Raw genomic sequence first — 13,437 nt, forward strand, 5'->3', positions numbered from 1 at the left:
TCCTGTACTGTAATCAGTCAGCGTCTGATATGCACATGGCAGCGTCTGGTTGGGCCATGCGGAGATTCTTATCTAAAGCCTCACCTGGAGCAAATGATTTGCTTCTGACAGCTTCTTCCCACAATGACGGCCTTCAGTGGAAGAAATGCAGAAACCTCACAGCATCTCATTCCCTACAGTGAAACTCAAGGCACTGCTGGGATTTGAACCCAGAATCTCCTGTTTACTAGGCAGGCACTTTAACCAACTAAGCCACAGCGCCAAGATACAGGAAAAAGTAGGACCACCACTGCCCTTGTCTGTCAGTTACGTATTTTACAACTCCAAGACTCTGGCTATGATCCTTGCCAGCCGTTGAAATTGGTCAACACGTCCTCTACACAACCGCTTCAAATTCCTTCTTCTCCATAACTTTCTTTCTCCAGGCCACTGCTGTTCACCTCTGTCATGTTCACTGCCCAATGAAGAAGGTAGCTGTGTGGCTTCTAGCAAACACTTCAGTATTGAACTATTTTCTCGAGCAGCACTATTGTAATGCCTCCATGGCGTGAGCAAAGACATGTTGTGGGAGTGCCTAGCTGACACTTTTGCTCTTAACATACAAGGTCTACACCTACCATGCCTCTAGCAGACATGACGGTTGTTCTTGGCAAAAGATTCATCAACATTAACAAGGTGCTGCTGCGATTTGGACCCAGGATCTCCTGTTTACAAGACAGGCGCTTTAAACCACTAAGCCACAGCACCCACTATTAAAAGCTAAAACTCACATTTCAGGGATCATCAAACTACTAAAGTTAGTAGCGTGACAGCAGAAAATGTTTAGAACCAAGCCAATTGTACACTCTTCATTATTTGAGTCAGTCAAGACTCCCCTGCTTCTTCAATTAGTAGATCGTAATGGTGGCAATTGAGATAATGAGAATCTGCTGAAACTTCAACCAGATCTCAGTGGTCTACTACTTAAGGAAAGTAGGTATGGGCCCAAGATTTTTGTGTGGACAACATTTTTCGAGAAAACACTGACATAGTGTACTCAAACACCTTGAGTCAGAGGCTCCTGTACTGTAATCAGTCAGCGTGTGCTATGCACATGGCAGCGTCTGGTTGGGCCATGCTGAGATTCTGAACTCAAGCCTCACCTGGAGCAAATGATTTGCTTCTGACAGATTCTTCCCACAATCACGGCCTTCAGTGGAAAAAAGGCAAGAAGCTCACAGCATTTCATTTCCTACAGTGAAATTCAAGGCACTGCTGGGATTTGAACCCAGGATCTCCTGTTTACTAGACAGGCACTATAACCAACTAAGCCACAGCACCAAGAGACAGGAAAAAGTAGGACCAGCACTACCCTTGTCTGTCAGTTACGTATTTTACAACTCCAAGGCCGTGGCTATGATCCTTGCCAGCCGTTGAAATTGGTCAACACGTCCTCTACACAACCGCTTCAAATTCTTTCTTCTCCATAACTTTCTCTCTCCAGGCCACTGCTGTTCACCTCTGTCATGTTCACTGCCCAATGAAGAAGGTAGCTGTGTGGCTTCTAGCAAACACTTCAGTATTGAACTATTTTCTCGAGCAGCACTATTGTAATGCCTCCATGGCGTGAGCAAAGACATGTTGTGGGAGTGCCTAGCTGACACTTTTGCTCTTAACATACAAGGTCTACACTTACCATGCCTCCAGCAGACATGACGGTTGTTCTTGGCAAAAGATTCATCAACATTAACAAGGTGCTGCTGGGATTTGGACCCAGGATCTCCTGTTTACAAGACAGGCGCTTTAAACCACTAAGCCACAGCACCCACTATTAAAAGTTGAAACTCACATTTCCGGGATTATCAAACTACTAAAGTTAGTAGCGTGACAGCAGAAAATGTTTAGAAGCAAGCCAATTGTACACTCTTCATTATTTGAGTCAGTCAAGACTCCCCTGCTTCTTCAATTAGTAGATCGTAATGGTGGCAATTGAGATAATGAGAATCTGCTGAAACTTCAACCAGATCTCAGTGGTCTACTACTTAAGGAAAGTAAGGTATGGGCCCAAGATTTTTGTGTGGACAACATTTTTCGAGAAAACACTGACATAGTGTACTCATACACCTTGAGTCAGAGGCTCCTGTACTGTAATCAGTCAGCGTGTGCTATGCACATGGCAGCGTCTGGTTGGGCCATGCGGAGATTCTGAACTCAAGCCTCACCTGGAGCAAATGATTTGCTTCTGACAGTTTCTTCCCACAATGACGGCCTTCAGTGGAAAAAAGGCAAGAAGCTCACAGCATTTCATTTCCAACAGTGAAATTCAAGGCACTGCTGGGATTTGAACCCAGGATCTCCTCTTCACTAGACAGGCACGATAGCCAACTAAGCCACAGCACCAAGAGACAGGAAAAAGTAGGACCACCACTACCCTTGTCTGTCAGTTACGTATTTCACAATTACATGATCGTGGCTATGATCCTTGCCAACCGTTGAAATTGGTCAACACTTCCTCTACACAACTGCTTCAAATTCTTTCTTCTCCATAACTATCCTTCTCCAGGCTACTGCTGTTCACCTCTGTCATGTTCACTGCCCAACGAAGAAGGTAGCTGTGTGGCTTCTAGCAAAGTCTTCAGTATTGAACTATTTTCTCGAGCAGAACTATTGTAATGCTTCCATGGCAGGAGCAAAGACATGTTGTGCGAGTGCCTAGCTGAAACTTTTGCTCTTAACATACAAGGTCTACACCTACCATGCCTCTAGCAGACATGAAGGTTATTCTTGGCAAAATATTCATCAGCATTAACAAGGTGCTGTTGGGATTCGGACGCAGGATCTCCTGTTTACAAGACTGGCGCTTTAACCAACTAAGCCACAGCACCCCCTGGTAAGAATTGCACCTCTTACTTCAGGGATTGTCCAAGTACTACAACTAGTAGCCTGACAGCATAAAATTTTTAGATTCAAGCCGATTGTACACTCTTCATTATGTCAGTCAGTCAAGACTCCCCTGCTTCTTCACTCAGTGGATCGTGATGGTGGCAATTGAGATAATGAGAATCTGCTGAAACTTCAGCCAGATTTCAGTGATCTACTACTTAAGGAAAGTAAGGTATGGGCCCAAGACTATTGTGTGGACAACATTTTTCGAGAAAACACTGACATAGTGTACTCACACGCCTTGAGTCATAGACTCCTGTACTGTAATCAGTCAGCGTCTGCTATGCACATGGCAGCGTCTGGTTGGGCCATGTGGAGATTCTGAACTCAAGCCTCACCTGGAGCAAATGATTTGCTTCTGACAGCTTCTTCCCACAATGACTGCCTTCAGTGGTAAAAATGCAGAAACCTCACAGCATCTCATTCCCTACAGTGAAACTCAAGGCACTGCTGGGATTTGAACCCAGGATCTTCTGTTTACTAGACAGGCACTTTAACCAACTAAGCCACAGCGCCAAGAGACAGGAAAAAGTAGGACCACCACTGTCCTTGGTCAGTTACGTATTTTACAACTCCAAGACCGTGGCTATGACCCTTGCCAGCCGTTGAAATTGGTCAACACGTCCTCTACACAACCACTTCAAATTCTTTCTTCTCCATAACTTTCTTTCTCCAGGCCACTGCTGTTCACCTCTGTCATGTTCACTGCCCAATGAAGAAGGTAGCTGTGTGGCTTCTAGCAAACACTTCAGTATTGAACTATTTTCTCGAGCAGCACTATTGTAATGCCTCCATGGCGTGAGCAAAGACATGTTGTGCGAGTTCCTAGCTGACACTTTTGCTCTTAACATACAGTACAAGGTCTACACTTACCATGCCTCCAGCAGACATGACAGTTGTTCTTGGCAAAAGATTCATCAACATTAACAAGGTGCTGCTGGGATTTGGACCCAGGATCTCCTGTTTACGAGACAGGCGCTTCAAACCACTAAGCCACAGCACCCACTATTAAAAGCTGAAACTCACATTTCAGGGATTATCAAACTACTAAAGTTAGTAGCGTGACAGCAGAAAATGTTTAGAACCAAGCCAATTGTACACTCTTCATTATTTGAGTCAGTCAAGACTCCCCTGCTTCTTCAATTAGTAGATCGTAATGGTGGCAATTGAGATAATGAGAATCTGCTGAAACTTCAACCAGATCTCAGTGGTCTACTACTTAAGGAAAGTAAGGTATGGGCCCAAGATTTTTGTGTGGACAACATTTTTCGAGAAAACACTGACATAGTGTACTCAAACACCTTGAGTCAGAGGCTCTTGTACTGTAATCAGTCAGCGTGTGCTATGCACATGGCAGCGTCTGGTTGGGCCATGCGGAGATTCTGAACTCAAGCCTCACCTGGAGCAAATGATTTGCTTCTGACAGCTTCTTCCCACAATGACTGCCTTCAGTGGAAAAAAGGCAAGAAGCTCACAGCATTTCATTCCCTACAGTGAATGTCCTGATATAGTACATGCAAATATTGCGGCACAATATCGTTGAAATATATTTATAATTAGTAGTTTAAACTGTAGATGCTGTGGCCATTTTTCTTAATATGACTGTTTATATATATATATATTTTTTTTTTTCCCTCTGTCGTGTCGGCAGTTTAGCAACCAGGATGTTAGTCTGGGTGCCTTATTGTGCCAACACTTTTATTTTGCCAAGTGGAGCTTCGGATTTAAGCTATTGGAACTAATGCGGAAGTAACTATTCGGTTGAACAGCATCCAAACCTGTTAGAATCTTATAGACCTGGATCATGTCCCCCCTCAGTCTCCTTTGCTTGAGGCTGAACAGATTTAGCTCAAATAACCTTTCCTCGTATGACATTCCTCTAAGACCAGGAATCATTCTTGTGGCCCTACGCTGCACCTTTTCTAAGGCTGCTATGTCCTTTTTAAGATATGGTGACCAAACCTGTACACAATATTCTAGGTGAGGTCTCACCAAGGAATTGTATAATCTTAGCATTACCTCCCTTGACTTAAACTCCACACACCTGGAGATATACCCCAACATCCTATTGGCCTTTTTTATTGCTTCCCCGCACTGGCGAGAATGAGACCTGGAAGCATCAACATACACACCAAGGTCTTTCTCATAATCAGCTACCTTTATTTCAGTAGGTCCCATAAAATACCTGTACTTTATATTTCTGCTCCCTACATGGAGTACCTTACATTTGTCTATGTTAAATTTCATCTGCCAGGTGTCAGCCCAGTCACTAATTAAATTAAGATCCCGCTGTAGCTGCTGAGCTGCTAGTTCAGTATCTGCTACACCACCCACCTTGGTGTCATCTGCAAATTTCACCAGTTTACTGTATATATTGGTGTCTATATCATTTATGTAAATTAGGAACAAAAGTGGTCCTAAAATTGAACCCTGCGGTACCCCACTATGAACGCAGGCCCACTGTGACATTGAGCCTCTTATAACTACTCGCTGCTTCCTATCCGTTAATCCAGGTCGCTACAGTTCCTAAAATACCTGTCGCTTTGAGTTTAAATGAGAGCCTCTTGTGGGGAACAACATCAAAAGCCTTGAAGCCTTTACAAGTTGAAATTGGCCAATTGATTCTTGGAGGAAGCAGACATTCGCTCCATACTAATGTGGTCCAACAAGAGACCAAAAGATTCATCAGCATTAACAAGGTGCTGCTGGGATTCGGACCCAGGATCTCCTGTATACAAGACAGGCGCTTTAACCAACTAAGCCACAGCACCCCCTGATAAGAGTCGCCCCTCTTACTTCAGGGATTGTCCAACTACTACAACTAGTAGCCTGACAGCATAAAATTTTTAGATTCAAGCCGATTGTACACTCTTCATTATGTCAGTCAGTCAAGACTCCCCTGCTTCTTCACTCAGTGGATCGTGATGGTGGCAATTGAGATAATGAGAATCTACTGAAACTTCAGCCAGATTTCAGTGATCTACTACTTAAGGAAAGTAAGGTATGGGCCCAAGACTATTGTGTGGACAACATTTTTCGAGAAAACACTGACATAGTGTACTCACACGGCTTGAGTCATAGACTCCTGTACTGTAATCAGTCAGCGTCTGCTATGCACATGGCAGCGTCTGGTTGGGCCATGCTGAGATTCTGAACTAAAGCCTCACCTGGAGCAAATGATTTGCTTCTGACAGCTTCTTCCCACAATGACTGCCTTCAGTGGAAAAAATGCAGAAACCTCACAGCATCTCATTCCCTACAGTGAAACTCAAGGCACTGCTGGGATTTGAACCCAGAATCTCCTGTTTACTAGACAGGCACTTTAACCAACTAAGCCACAGCGCCAAGATACAGGAAAAAGTAGGACCACCACTGCCCTTGTCTGTCAGTTACGTATTTTACAACTCCAAGATCGTGGCTATGATCCTTGCCAACCGTTGAAATTGGTCAACACTTCCTCTACACAACCGCTTCAAATTCTTTCTTCTCCATAACTTTCTCTCTCCAGGCCACTGCTGTTCACCTCTGTCATGTTCACTGCCCAATGAAGAAGGTAGCTGTGTGGCTTCTTGCAAACACTTCACATTTCAGGCATTATCAAACTACTAAAGTTGGTAGCGTGACAGCAGAAAATGTTTAGAAGCAAGCCAATTGTACACTCTTCATTATTTGAGTCAGTCAAGACTCCCCTGCTTCTTCAATTAGTAGATCGTAATGGTGGCAATTGAGATAATGAGAATCTGCTGAAACTTCAACCAGATGGTGTCACCGCCCCTTTACACTTAGAGAAAAACTATTTACAATGGTTTAACTTTGACTTTTAACTAATAAAGTCCCTAAGTGACGTCTACTGCACAAACTAGTTCAGTCATGTGACAAGTGAGGCATTCTGGGTGTTCAAGACACCATTTTCAAAGTCTTGGTCCACCTGGTTAGCTAATGAGACCACTGTGCTAATTTTAAAAACTTTCTTTTCTTTTTGCAAAGGTAAGCTTTTACTCATTCAGCAATTCTAAACTTTAGATAAGATGTCATAGGTCACTTGTAACCTAGTTTGGTAATATTTCTGAAACAATTTGATCTAGAATCAGTTTGTTAAATATCGCTGTGACAAATATGTCACATCAGGCATTAAACTCCAAATTTTCTTAAAAAAACTGATGTGACATACAGTATTTGTCACAAAAAGACAAAAACTGATCATTTGCTTAGTCAGTTTAGCTCATTCAGTTATTTTAAGTAAATGTATTCTTTGTTGTTAATTCTCAGTCATATTTAACTAAATTCAAGCATAACTAATTTATTAAATTACCTAAATTTGTGATGGAACTTTACTTTAGCTTTGTCGAGGCGTTTTTCAGTTACCCCCCATTTTTTGTCATTTTCACTCTTTAGTAGAATGGATAAAAAGAAAAAATATAGTGTTCAAGATGCGCTGGAGTTTATCGCTGCAGAGGACAGTGAGTATGAGGGATGTGAAAGTAGCTCAGATGAAGATTCTGAAGACCCTAATTACATCCCCCACAAAGACGTGGAGAGTGATGAATCAAGTGAATCCAGTGATTCAGACAGTTGTGATTCAAGTGATTTAGAGACAGAGCCACATTCAAGCCATATGGACACTGGGCAGCCCAAGGCAGCCATCAAAGGACAAAAATTCTCCTGGAGAAAGAAAACGTTCGAAACCCCTGAGACCACATTCAAGGGACCCTGTGCCAAACCTCCAGATGAGATCCACACTCCACTGGAGTACTTCAAAAACTTCATCACAGATAATATGCTGCTGTTGTTAATGGAACAAACAAATTTATACAGTGTACAAAAATCCAACCATCTGAGAAATGTAAATACCACTGTTAAAGAACTAGAAATACTCATTGGTCTCTATCTGAGGATGGGTCTGTGCCAAATGCCTGGAAATCGAGCATACTGGGAAAATGACGCCAGGTGTCCTATGGTAGCAGATAACATGTCCCGCAACCGATTTCAAACCCTGCTGGGATCTCTACATTTCACTGACAATACAGATTTATTACACAGAGATGCAGAAGACAACTGCTGGAAGATCCGTCCATGGCTTGAAATGTTTCGCAAACAATGCCTGGATATCGTCCCAGAGGAGTACAACTCTGTTGATGAGCAAATGGTACCCTTCAAGGGGACACACAGCCCAATAAGGCAGTATGTGAAGGGAAAGCCCCACCCCTGGGGATTGAAAATCTGGGCCCGGTGCTCATCCTCTGGTATGCTCCATGATTTTGTTGTTTATCAAGGTGGTACTGGGAAGAAGACTTTACTTGGGATTGGAGGAGATGTTGTGGTGAAGTTGTGTGAAACTCTGCCAGCTGAGCAAAACTACAAAGTTTTTGCTGATAACTTCTTCTCCTCAGCCCCACTTGTGCTCACACTTCTTCAGCGACAGATCTACTTTGTAGGAACACTTCGTGGAAATCGCTTAGCAGGTTGTCAGCTTGAAGATGAAAAAAGTCTTGCCCAGAGAGGCAGAGGATCTGTTGATGCCAGGGTGAATAAGGAGGAGAGCATGGTTATTGTGAAGTGGTATGACAACAAATCTGTTACCCTCATCTCATCCTATTGTGCAACTGAGCCTCAAGATACAGTCCGTCGCTGGAGCAAATCGGACAAGGCATTTGTTGAGGTCAAAAGGCCACACATTGTGAAGGAGTACAACACATTCATGGGGGGTATTGACCTGCTTGACGCCTGCATTGCAAGGTACAAGTACCACATGAAGTCACAGAGGTGGTATCTCTACCTGTTCTGGCAAACCATCATGCTCGGTGTTGTCAACGCATGGTTGATTTATCGTCGTGACTGCAAGCTACTTGGTGTCCAAAAGCCACTGAAACAAAGAACCTTCCAGGCAGAAGTTGCCACAAGCCTGATCCTTTGGAAATCACACAGGGGGCGCCCATCACAGAACATCTCATCACCACCTCCACCACCCAAGAGAGTTCGTGTTGGAGTTCCAGAGGATGTCCGGACTGATGAGGTTGCACATTGGCCGGTAAAATGTGAAAAGCGAGGTCGGTGCAAAAATTGCAAGGTGAATGCAACTACCACCCTCTGTGAAAAATGTGATGTACGTCTTTGTTTCACAGAGGAAAGAAATTGCTTCAAAAGTTACCATTACCAAAGGTAAACTTCTAACAACTGCAATGAAAAAAGCCATTTGAGCAAGTTATTGACTTTATGTAACATTCTTTTCTATTTTGGCAAAATGTTTTTATATGCTCATGTTTTTAGTTCATTACACCTCTCTAATGTTAATGTTTTTTCAGTGACATGTTCAATTGTACCTCCAACATTGGGCTGATTTATTTATTTTTTTTCCCAAGAAGCTTGTTGAAGTAAACCAAGAAGTGTTACCATCATTATCCATGTTAAGAATTTGAAAATAAAAAGGAAATTCTGTTTTTAAAAGCAAGAAAGTGTTTACAGAATTACTTTCTAAATATGGAACAAATGTACCTTGTTTGCCCAATGTGACGCATATGTGACATTTCAGATCTGGGCCAGTAGGTGGTGCTATTACAAAAAAAACTTCAGAAATGTGTTATATATGATTCATTTGATATAACTTACAACCCCCGTAATTTTCATGAAAGTAGAAATAGGTCTGGGTTCTTAAGGGTTAAGGAAAGTAAGGTATGGGCCCAAGATTTTTGTGTGGACAACATTTTTCGAGAAAACACTGACATAGTGTACTCAAACACCTTGAGTCAGAGGCTCCTGTACTGTAATCAGTCAGCGTGTGCTATGCACATGGCAGCGTCTGGTTGGGCCATGCTGAGATTCTGAACTCAAGCCTCACCTGGAGCAAATGATTTGCTTCTGACAGTTTCTTCCCACAATGACGGCCTTCAGTGGAAAAAAGGCAAGAAGCTCACAGCATTTCATACAGTGAAATTCAAGGCACTGCTGGGATTTGAACACAGGATCTCCTGTATACTAGACAGGCACTATAACCAACTAAGCCACAGCACTAAGAGACAGGAAAAAGTAGGACCACCACTACCCTTGTCTGTCAGTTACGTATTTCACAATTACATGATCGTGGCTATGATCCTTGCCAACCGTTGAAATTGCTCAACACTTCCTCTACACAACTGCTTCAAATTCATTCTTCTCCATAACTATCCTTCTCCAGGCCACTGCTGTTCACCTCTGTCATGTTCACTGCCCAACGAAGAAGGTAGCTGTGTGGCTTCTAGCAAAGTCATCAGTATTGAACTATTTTCTCGAGCAGAACTATTGTAATACCTCCATGGCAGGAGCAAAGACACGTTGTGCGAGTGCCTAGCTGACACTTTTGCTCTTAACATACAAGGTCTACACTTACCATGCCTCCAGCAGACATGACGGTTGTTCTTGGCAAAAGATTCATCAGCATTAACAAGGTGCTGCTGGGATTTGGACCCAGGATCTCCTGTTTACAAGACAGGCACTTTAAACCACTAAGCCACAGCACCCCCTGGTAAGAATTGCACCTCTTACTTCAGGGATTGTCCAAGTACTACAACTAGTAGCCTGACAGCATAACATTTTTAGATTCAAGCCGATTGTCCACTCTTCATTATGTCAGTCATTCAAGACTCCCCTGCTGCTTCACTCAGTGGATCGTGATGGTGGCAATTGAGATAATGAGAATCTGCAGAAACTTCAGCCAGATTTCAGAGAACTACTACTTAAGGAAAGTAAGGTATGGGCCCAAGACTATTGAGTGGACAACATTTTTCGAGAAAACACTGACATAGTGTACTCACACGCCTTGAGTCATAGACTGCTGTACTGTAATCAGTCAGCGTCTGCTATGCACATGGCAGCATCTGGTTGGGCCATGCGGAGATTCTGAACTAAAGCCTCACCTGGAGCAAATGATTTGCTTCTGACAGCTTCTTCCCACAATGACTGCCTTCAGTGGAAAAAATGCAGAAACCTCACAGCATCTCATTCCCTACAGTGAAACTCAAGGCACTGCTGGGATTTGAACCCAGGATCTCCTGTTTACTAGACAAGCACTTTAACCAACTAAGCCACAGCACCAAGAGACAGGAAAAAGTAGGACCACCACTACCCTTGTCTGTTAGTTACGTATTTCACAATTACATGATCGTGGCTATGATCCTTGCCAACCGTTGAAATTGGTCAACACTTCCTCTACACAAATGCTTCAAATTCTTTCTTCTCCATAACTATCCTTCTCCAGGCCACTGCTGTTCACCTCTGTCATGTTCACTGCCCAACGAAGAAGGTAGCTGTGTGGCTTCTAGCAAACTCTTCAGTATTGAACTATTTTCTCGAGCAGAACTATTGTAATGCCTCCATGGCAGGAGCAAAGACATGTTGTGCGAGTGCCTAGCTGACACTTTTGCTCTTAATATACAAGGTCTACACTTACCATGCCTCCAGCAGACATGACGGTTGTTCTTGGCAAAAGATTCATCAACATTAACAAGGTGTTGCTGGGATTTGGACCCAGGATCTCCTGTTTACTAGACAGGCACTTTAACCAACTAAGCCACAGCGCCAAGAGACAGGAAAAAGAAGGACCACCACTGCCCTTGTCTGTCAGTTACGTATTTTACAACTCCAAGACCGTGGCTATGATCCTTGCCAGCCGTTGAAATTGGTCAACACGTCCTCTACACAACCGCTTCAAATACTTTCTTCTCCATAACTTTCTTTCTCCAGGCCACTGCTGTTCACCTCTGTCATGTTCACTGCCCAATGAAGAAGGTAGCTGTGTGGCTTCTAGCAAACACTTCAGTATTGAACTATTTTCTCGAGCAGCACTATTGTAATGCCTCCATGGCGTGAGCAAAGACATGTTGTGCGAGTGCCTAGCTGACACTTTTGCTCTTAACATACAAGGTCTACACTTACCATGCCTCCAGCAGACATGACGGTTGTTCTTGGCAAAAGATTCATCAACATTAACAAGGTGCTGCTGGGATTTGGACCCAGGATCTCCTGTTTACAAGACAGGCGCTTTAAACCACTAAGCCACAGCACCCACTATTAACAGTTGCAACTCACATTTCAGGGATTATCAAACTACTAAAGTTAGTAGCCTGACAGCAGAATATGTTTAGAAGCAAGCCAATTGTACACTCTTCATTATTTGAGTCAGTCAAGACTCCCCTGCTTCTTCAATTAGTAGATCGTAATGGTGGCAATTGAGATAATGAGAATCTGCTGAAACTTCAACCAGATCTCAGTGGTCTACTACTTAAGGAAAGTAAGGTATGGGCCCAAGATTTTTGTGTGGACAACATTTTTCGAGAAAACACTGACATAGTGTTCTAACACACCTTGAGTCAGAGGCTCCTGTACTGTAATCAGTCAGCGTCTGCTATGCACATGGCAGCGTCTGGTTGGGCCATGCTGAGATTCTGAACTCAAGCCTCACCTGGAGCAAATGATTTGCTTCTGACAGTTTCTTCCTACAATGACGGCCTTCAGTGGAAAAAAGGCAAGAAGCTCACAGCATCTCATTCCCTACAGTGAAACTCAAGGCACTGCTGGGATTTGAACCCTGGATCTCCTGTTTACTAGACAGGCACTTTAACCAACTAAGCCACAGCGCCAAGAGACAAGAAAAAGAAGGACCACCACTGCCCTTGTCTGTCAGTTACGTATTTTTCAACTCCAAGACCGTGGCTATGATCCTTGCCAGCCGTTGAAATTGGTCAACACGTCCTCTACACAACCGCTTCAAATTCTTTCTTCTCCATAACTTTCTTTCTCCAGGCGACTGCTGTTCACCTCTGTCATGTTCACTGCCCAATGAAGAAGGTAGCTGTGTGGCTTCTAGCAAACACTTCAGTATTGAACTATTTTCTCGAGCAGCACTATTGTAATGCCTCCATGGCGTGAGCAAAGACATGTTGTGGGAGTGCCTAGCTGACACTTTTGCTCTTAACATACAAGGTCTACACTTACCATGCCTCCAGCAGACATGACGGTTGTTCTTGGCAAAAGATTCATCAACATTAACAAGGTGCTGCTGGGATTTGGACCCAGGATCTCCTGTTTACGAGACAGGCGCTTTAAACCACTAAGCCACAGCACCCACTATTAAACGTTGCAACTCACATTTCAGGGATTATCAAACTACTAAAGTTAGTAGCCTGACAGCAGAAAATGTTTAGAACCAAGCCAATTGTACACTCTTCATTATTTGAGTCAGTCAAGACTCCCCTGCTTCTTCAATTAGTAGATCGTAATGGTGGCAATTGACATAATGAGAATCTGCTGAAACTTCAACCAGATCTCAGTGGTCTACTACTTAAGGAAAGTAAGGTATGGGCCCAAGATTTTTCTGTGGACAACGTTTTTCGAGAAAACACTGACATAGTGTACTCACAAACCTTGAGTCAGAGGCTCCTGTACTGTAATCAGTCAGCGTGTGCTATGCACATGGCAGCGTCAGGTTGGGCCATGCTGAGATTCTGAACTCAAGCCTCACCTGGAGCAAATGATTTGCTTCTG

The 13,437-nt window shown here is 43.4% G+C and overlaps 13 non-coding genes across 13 annotated transcripts; all 13 read right to left on the minus strand.

Annotated features, from left to right (window-relative positions):
* Positions 1 to 188: 188 nt before the first annotated feature.
* trnat-agu (transfer RNA threonine (anticodon AGU)) lies at positions 189 to 262 on the minus strand. Its single transcript has one exon. It is a non-coding gene; the product is annotated as a tRNA-Thr (tRNA).
* A 411-nt stretch (positions 263 to 673) lies between these two features.
* Positions 674 to 747, minus strand: trnat-ugu (transfer RNA threonine (anticodon UGU)). The gene has a single exon. It is a non-coding gene; the product is annotated as a tRNA-Thr (tRNA).
* Positions 748 to 1,246: 499 nt separating this feature from the next.
* trnat-agu (transfer RNA threonine (anticodon AGU)) lies at positions 1,247 to 1,320 on the minus strand. Its single transcript has one exon. It is a non-coding gene; the product is annotated as a tRNA-Thr (tRNA).
* A 411-nt stretch (positions 1,321 to 1,731) lies between these two features.
* Positions 1,732 to 1,805, minus strand: trnat-ugu (transfer RNA threonine (anticodon UGU)). Its single transcript has one exon. It is a non-coding gene; the product is annotated as a tRNA-Thr (tRNA).
* A 1,559-nt stretch (positions 1,806 to 3,364) lies between these two features.
* trnat-agu (transfer RNA threonine (anticodon AGU)) lies at positions 3,365 to 3,438 on the minus strand. The gene has a single exon. It is a non-coding gene; the product is annotated as a tRNA-Thr (tRNA).
* A 413-nt stretch (positions 3,439 to 3,851) lies between these two features.
* On the minus strand, positions 3,852 to 3,925 carry trnat-cgu (transfer RNA threonine (anticodon CGU)). Its single transcript has one exon. It is a non-coding gene; the product is annotated as a tRNA-Thr (tRNA).
* Positions 3,926 to 5,619: 1,694 nt separating this feature from the next.
* trnat-ugu (transfer RNA threonine (anticodon UGU)) lies at positions 5,620 to 5,693 on the minus strand. The gene has a single exon. It is a non-coding gene; the product is annotated as a tRNA-Thr (tRNA).
* A 500-nt stretch (positions 5,694 to 6,193) lies between these two features.
* Positions 6,194 to 6,267, minus strand: trnat-agu (transfer RNA threonine (anticodon AGU)). The gene has a single exon. It is a non-coding gene; the product is annotated as a tRNA-Thr (tRNA).
* Positions 6,268 to 10,341: 4,074 nt separating this feature from the next.
* Positions 10,342 to 10,415, minus strand: trnat-ugu (transfer RNA threonine (anticodon UGU)). Its single transcript has one exon. It is a non-coding gene; the product is annotated as a tRNA-Thr (tRNA).
* A 500-nt stretch (positions 10,416 to 10,915) lies between these two features.
* Positions 10,916 to 10,989, minus strand: trnat-agu (transfer RNA threonine (anticodon AGU)). The gene has a single exon. It is a non-coding gene; the product is annotated as a tRNA-Thr (tRNA).
* Positions 10,990 to 11,885: 896 nt separating this feature from the next.
* trnat-ugu (transfer RNA threonine (anticodon UGU)) lies at positions 11,886 to 11,959 on the minus strand. The gene has a single exon. It is a non-coding gene; the product is annotated as a tRNA-Thr (tRNA).
* Positions 11,960 to 12,459: 500 nt separating this feature from the next.
* On the minus strand, positions 12,460 to 12,533 carry trnat-agu (transfer RNA threonine (anticodon AGU)). Its single transcript has one exon. It is a non-coding gene; the product is annotated as a tRNA-Thr (tRNA).
* Positions 12,534 to 12,944: 411 nt separating this feature from the next.
* trnat-cgu (transfer RNA threonine (anticodon CGU)) lies at positions 12,945 to 13,018 on the minus strand. Its single transcript has one exon. It is a non-coding gene; the product is annotated as a tRNA-Thr (tRNA).
* Positions 13,019 to 13,437: the final 419 nt, after the last annotated feature.

The sequence above is a fragment of the Paramormyrops kingsleyae genome, chromosome 25, assembly GCF_048594095.1.
Source record: "Paramormyrops kingsleyae isolate MSU_618 chromosome 25, PKINGS_0.4, whole genome shotgun sequence".
Taxonomy (NCBI): Eukaryota; Metazoa; Chordata; class Actinopteri; order Osteoglossiformes; family Mormyridae; genus Paramormyrops; species Paramormyrops kingsleyae.